Source organism: Triticum aestivum, chromosome 2D (assembly GCF_018294505.1).
Source record: "Triticum aestivum cultivar Chinese Spring chromosome 2D, IWGSC CS RefSeq v2.1, whole genome shotgun sequence".
Taxonomy (NCBI): domain Eukaryota; kingdom Viridiplantae; phylum Streptophyta; class Magnoliopsida; order Poales; family Poaceae; genus Triticum; species Triticum aestivum.
In genome coordinates, this window is record NC_057799.1 from 67,562,471 (window position 1) to 67,568,395 (window position 5,925).

Here is a 5,925-nt window from a genome sequence, read left to right on the forward strand (position 1 = left end):
AACCAACGCGAGATTAGCAACAGTAATGGTGGTGACATGGCATAATTAGCATTCAATTACTGTATTAAGTATCCGAGTGTTACATCATGCAATCACGTAGCCTAGGCAGTATCAATTTGGCAACATAACCACTATACAGCATGATCATTCAAAGAACAACATCAAAACACCCAGAACACACTATATAGTAGCATTGTATGCAGTATCAATGTGGCATGAGCAAACCAATCTACCTTAGGCAGTAACAATGTGGCAAGAACAACAACAAATGCATCAATCTAGCATGACTAAGGAAGCAACATTCTCATCTAAGCAGTAGCAACACTTGCATTGGTCTGATTCAACCCAAATGTACTAGACTCGGATCGAACCTGATCGAATCAAATTGAATCGGACTAAATCCAATCCAATCCATTGTGAACAATCAAATCTAACATTGCCTTGACCATTACTCAACGTACGCTAAAAACCATAACTATACTCATCTACAAGGGGAACTAATGGAAGCTTACCAGAGCCGGTGCATCATACACCGGCCGTGAAGGAAACCCTGGCGGGAACAGGGGTGCCGCCGTCGCGAATATGGGTTGGCCACTCCGAGGACCACGGTCGTGGTCCTCGTCGCGCGCCAACTGCAGAATGAGCGTGCCGTCCTTGAGTTCCCCTCCCCTTGCACCGAACACAGGGCAGAAAACCCTCGAATATGGGTAAAAAAATACCCCCATAAGCCGGGCCTGCCAAAGCGATAGGTGGTGGAGTTTGTAACCCCGCCATCTCGATCCCGAAATGATGAGGTCTGGTGTTGGTGGCGGAGCCGGAGCGTGCGGCGACAGTGGTGCATTGGCCCGTGGTGGCGGCATCACGCAGATAGGGGGAGGCGCCTGGAGAATCGCGAAAAGATCCCGGCCGGAAGAGGGGAGGCCGGTAGTCCACCTCTCCTAGGTGGGGTTGCTACCGGCAATGTTTTTATAGTGTTGGTATCTCGTCGCTATAACGACGATATAAAGTTCTGGCGTGGTCGAAGGCTGAGGTGTCCAGGATTGCAATCCTTTTGACATGTGGCGTCCGCCATACCCCTGTGGCGTCCATATATCGTCCATACGACACGTCTTCGATCGCCATAAGCGAAACAGGACGCCATGAGCGACTAGGAGTGCTGGCGCGCGAGATCCAGCAGCCAGTGGCGGGAGAAATTGGCCAGCACGGGAACGAGTTGCCAACGGCGGGAAGGAAAAGGGGATCGGGGGGAAGAGCATCGCTGGAATCAGAGAGAGAGAGAGAGAGCATTACGCTACGCACCTCGACCATGTCCTCTCCGGCGACCAGCTACCGACGGCAAGCTCCAGCCTCTGCACCACCTCCTCTCTGCCCCTGCCACGATCTCCTCCTCCCCTTTCCCCTCCTCCCGCAACCTCCTTTCCCCTCATGGCCTCCTTCCCGCCTCCCCTCTTTCCCCTGCAGATCCAGCTACAGGGCAGCGACTCAGCTCCAATCCAGCACCACAGTGACTCTTCTACGTGCATCAAGGCACCATCAAGGTACCTCCCCGCTCCCTCCCCCCACTCCTCCTTGTTTTATCTCCCCATGCTCCTTCTATGTTTTTCTTCCTCTGTTCTAAAATCTGAATGTGTGATGTACATGTCCTGCACTCCTGCTTGTTGCCCTGCTGTTGCATATATATTGTTTCGAAGCTTGTAGACTGTTGTTAATGCTAGTTCTTAATTGCTAGTGGTTGTTGCTTTGAATAATTTATTACATGATTCCATGTTGCACTTTGCTCAATGCTAAATTTGTAATTACCATGCCCATGTGCAACGATTATAATATGCTAATCTCACTTCTCTGTGTTGAATTGCTACATGCTAATTACTTTAGTATCTTCTAATGCTCCATCCATGTCCTTGTTATAAAGTAATCCTTTCTTTTAGTGACTTGATGCTTGTTTTCAAGTGCAGGCCGACACAATGGCTGATGCCGGTGATGCCGGTGAGGCTGAGATGGATCTGATGCTTGATCCTACACGGAAGCCACTTAGGTCAAATGATCCAGGTTGGAAGTATGGGTATTGGACTTACCCTCCCGTCCGAGACATTGTCACATGTAATCTTTGTAAAAGGAAGTTGACTGGAGGTATAACAAGGTTGAAAGAGCATCTTGCGGGTGCTTATGGTGATGCTTTGATATGTCTCAAGACTACAACCCTAATCAGGATTGAGTTGGAGCGAGCTTTGCAAAAAGGGTGAAGGGCGAAGAGGCCAGTGTTAATCGATGATGGTGGAGAGAAAGAGGTGGTGGAGGTAGCTGCTTCAGCTACAACAACAGCCTGCCCAAAACCAAGTTCTGGAACAGTGAATAAAAGGAGTAAAACTGATGTCCACATTGCTGGTGCAGCCCAAGGCAATGGAAAGGAGACCAACAACAACCAAAAGACCATTGTTTCCATGCTCCCAAAGAAGCTAGCAGAAGTTGTAGATGAAAGGCACTCTAGATGTTCGCAACACACCATGGAGTCTAGCACAAAGACCAAAGCAGATAGAGATGATGTGGGTAAAGAGTGGGCTTTGTGGTTCGCTGAGGCAAAAATACCATTCAATGTTGCAAGCTCAAGGCAGTTTGAGATTGCAATTGAGGAATATTGCCAATATGGGTTTGGCTATAAGCCTCCTACCCCAAATGAGTTGAGTGGGCCATTGCTTGATGCTCTTGTTGTAGACACACGTGCTTCGAGGAAGCAGCACGAGGAAGCTTGGAAGCAATATGGTTGCACACTCTTGTCAGATGGATGGACCGATAGGAGAGGGCGTCACTTGATAAACTTCCTTGTCAACAGCCCGGAAGGGACTTACTTCATTGAATCCTGCTACTTCTTGAGCATGCGTTGGTTTTCCCTTGAAGAGGAAAGGGTGATGCAGCAAAGTAGAGTAAGTATTTCCCTCGGTTTGAGAAACCAAGGTATCAATCCAGTAGGAGACAGCGAACAAGTCACCGAATACCTACACACACAATCAACAACTTGCACCCAACGCGAAAAAGGGGTTGTCAATCCCTTCACGGTTACTTGCAAAAGTGCGATCTGATGGAGATAGATAAACGGTAAAGTAAATATTTTTGGTATTTTTGGTTTATAGATCGGAAAGTAAAAGATTGCAAAGGAAGTAAATCGGAATCTAAAATTGTAGATCGGAAACTTATATGATGGAAAATAGACTCGGGGACCATAGGTTTCATTAGAGGCTTCTCCCAAGATAGAAAATATTACGGTGGGTGAACATATTACTGCCGAGCAATTGATAGAAAAGCGCAAAGTTATGACGATATCTAAGGAAATGATCATGAACATAGGCATCACGTTCGTCTCAAGTAGACTGAGTCCTGTCTGCATCTACTACTATTACTCCACACACCGACCGATTCCTGCTTGCATCTAGAGTATTAAGTTCATGAAGAACAGAGTAACGCATTAAGTAAGATGGCATGATGTAGAGGAATAAACGCAAGCAATATGATGTAAACCTCATCTTTTTATCCTCAATGGCAACAATACAATACGTGCCTTGCTGCCCCTACTGTCACTGGGAAAGGACACCGCAAGATTGAACCCAAATCTAAGCACTTCTCCCATTCCAAGAAAAACCAATCTAGTTGGCCAAACCAAATCGATAGTTCGAAGAGACTTGCAAAGATATCAAATCATGCATATAAGAATTCAGAGAAGATTCAAATAATATTCATAGATAAACTGATCATAAATCCACAATTCATCGGATCTCGGCTACACACCGCAAAAAAGTATTACATCAAATAGATCTCCAAGAACATCGAGGAGACCATGGTATTGAGAATCAAAGAGAGAGAAGAAGCCATCTAGGTACTAGCTGATGGTAGCTGGAACAACATCGGTATTTCCCTGGAGAGGGAGGGGTGATGTAGCACAGCGGCGGTAGGTATTTCCCTCAGTTATGAAACCAAGGTATCGAAATAGTAGGAGAACCAAGCAACACAACGTAAGCAGCACCTACACACAAACAACAACACCTCGCAACCCGATGTGTTAAAGGGGTTGTCAATCCCTTCCGGGGTACGGCGCCTCAAGATTGGCAAACGGACGTGAGGTAAATTGTAGTAGATTGATAGATCGAACTCCAAATAAAATAAATAAAGAGAAAACGCAGCAAGGTATTTTTGTAATTTTTTTGTTTAATAGATCTGAATAAAAATGCAAAGGAAAAGTAGATCGCAAGGAAAATATATGAGGAAGAAGACTCGGGGGCTGTAGGTTTCACTAGTGGCTTCTCTCGAGAAAAATAGCTGACGGTGGGTAAACAAATTACTGTTGGGAAATTGATAGAACTTCAAATAATCATGACGATATCCAGGCAATGATCATTACATAGGCATCACGTCCAAGATTAGTAGACCGACTCCTGCCTGCATCTACTACTATTACTCCACACATCGACCGCTATCCAGCATGCATCTAGTGTATTAAGTTCATGGAAAAACAGAGTAATGCAATAAGAACAATGACATGATGTAGACAAGATCTGTTTATCTATATGGCGGTAGATATAGATCTCGTCTTTTTATCCTTAGTAGCAATGATACATACGTGTCGGTTCCCTTTCTGTCACTGGGATCAAGCACCGTAAGATCGAACCCACTACCGGGCACCTCTTCCCATTGCAAGATAAATAGATCAAGTTGGCTAAACAAAACCCAAATATCGGAGAAGAAATATGAGGCTATAAGAGATCATGCATATAAATAACTTTCATGGATATAGAAAGATACTGATCATAAACTCGAAGTTCATCAAATCCCAACAAACACACCACAGAAAGAGTTACATCATATGGATCTCCAAGAGACCATTGTATTGAGAATTCAGCGAGAGAGAGAAAGACATCTAGCTACTACACTACAAAAAAAGACACATCCGTGACATTTTGGGCCGAACACAAAAATTTATGTCATACTTATGACACTTCTATGACGATAATTGTGACAAAACCCGGTATCATCATAGATGTGGCGGGCTCCTACTTCTATGACAAAAAATCATGATAGAAAATGGGCTTTTCATCCTGGGCGGGCCGGAGACGCAGCTGCATGACATTCTTTGGGCCATCCATGACGGAAAAAACCGTGGTAGAAGCAAGGGCGAGGAAAATTTTGGCGAGTTCCCGGTTACGGTGGGAGGTCGGGGGCTGAGCGATGCGCGTTTCTCTCGTACACGTACGCGCGTGTGTGCGAGGCGTTGGCTCTAATTGAACCCGAGCGAGGCATTGGGCTCTAACTGAACCCGAGCGATTGCACTGCAGGCTACGCGTTACTGAACCCGGGCGATCGATCGATGGCTGTTAACTGAACCCGATCGAGTGATTCCTTCACTACTGCTGCTAACTGAAGCCGATCGATGATGCCTCTGGATGAATAGTGAGTGTTGCGGGGGGTTTGGATGAACAGTGAACGATGGGGGTGGATGAACAGGACCCCGTGGCGTTGCCTCTGGATGAACAGGACCCCGATCGATCGAGCCGGTTGGGGCTGGATGAACAGGACCCCGTGGAGGGCTGGATGAACAGGACGACCCCGTGGAGGGCTGGATGAACAGTAGATGGTGAAGGGGTGGATGAACAGTAGCCCGTGGAGGGGTGGCTGAACAGGAGCCCGTGGAGGGGTGGTTGAACAGTAGCCGATGGAGTAGCGCGCGGTGGAGGCTGGATGAACAGGAGCCCGTGGAGGCTGGAGGAGGTCGACGGTGGATGAACAGTAGCCCGTGGAGGCTGGAGGAGGTCGCGGTGGAGATGAACAGTATCCCGTGGAGTCCCGTTTTGCAGTACGCCACACCCCTCCCGATGAACAGCACCCCCGTTTCGACCGTAGCGCTCCAACACAAGTCCGTTTCGTCCATTTTGCGGTACG

The 5,925-nt window shown here is 47.0% G+C and overlaps 1 long non-coding RNA gene across 1 annotated transcript; it reads left to right on the top strand.

Moving 5' to 3' along the window:
* Positions 1-1,143: 1,143 nt before the first annotated feature.
* LOC123048745 (uncharacterized) lies at positions 1,144-2,951 on the top strand. The gene is made up of 2 exons (XR_006423363.1): positions 1,144-1,538; positions 1,956-2,951. It is a non-coding gene; the product is annotated as an uncharacterized lncRNA (long non-coding RNA).
* The last annotated feature ends 2,974 nt before the right edge of the window (positions 2,952-5,925 follow it).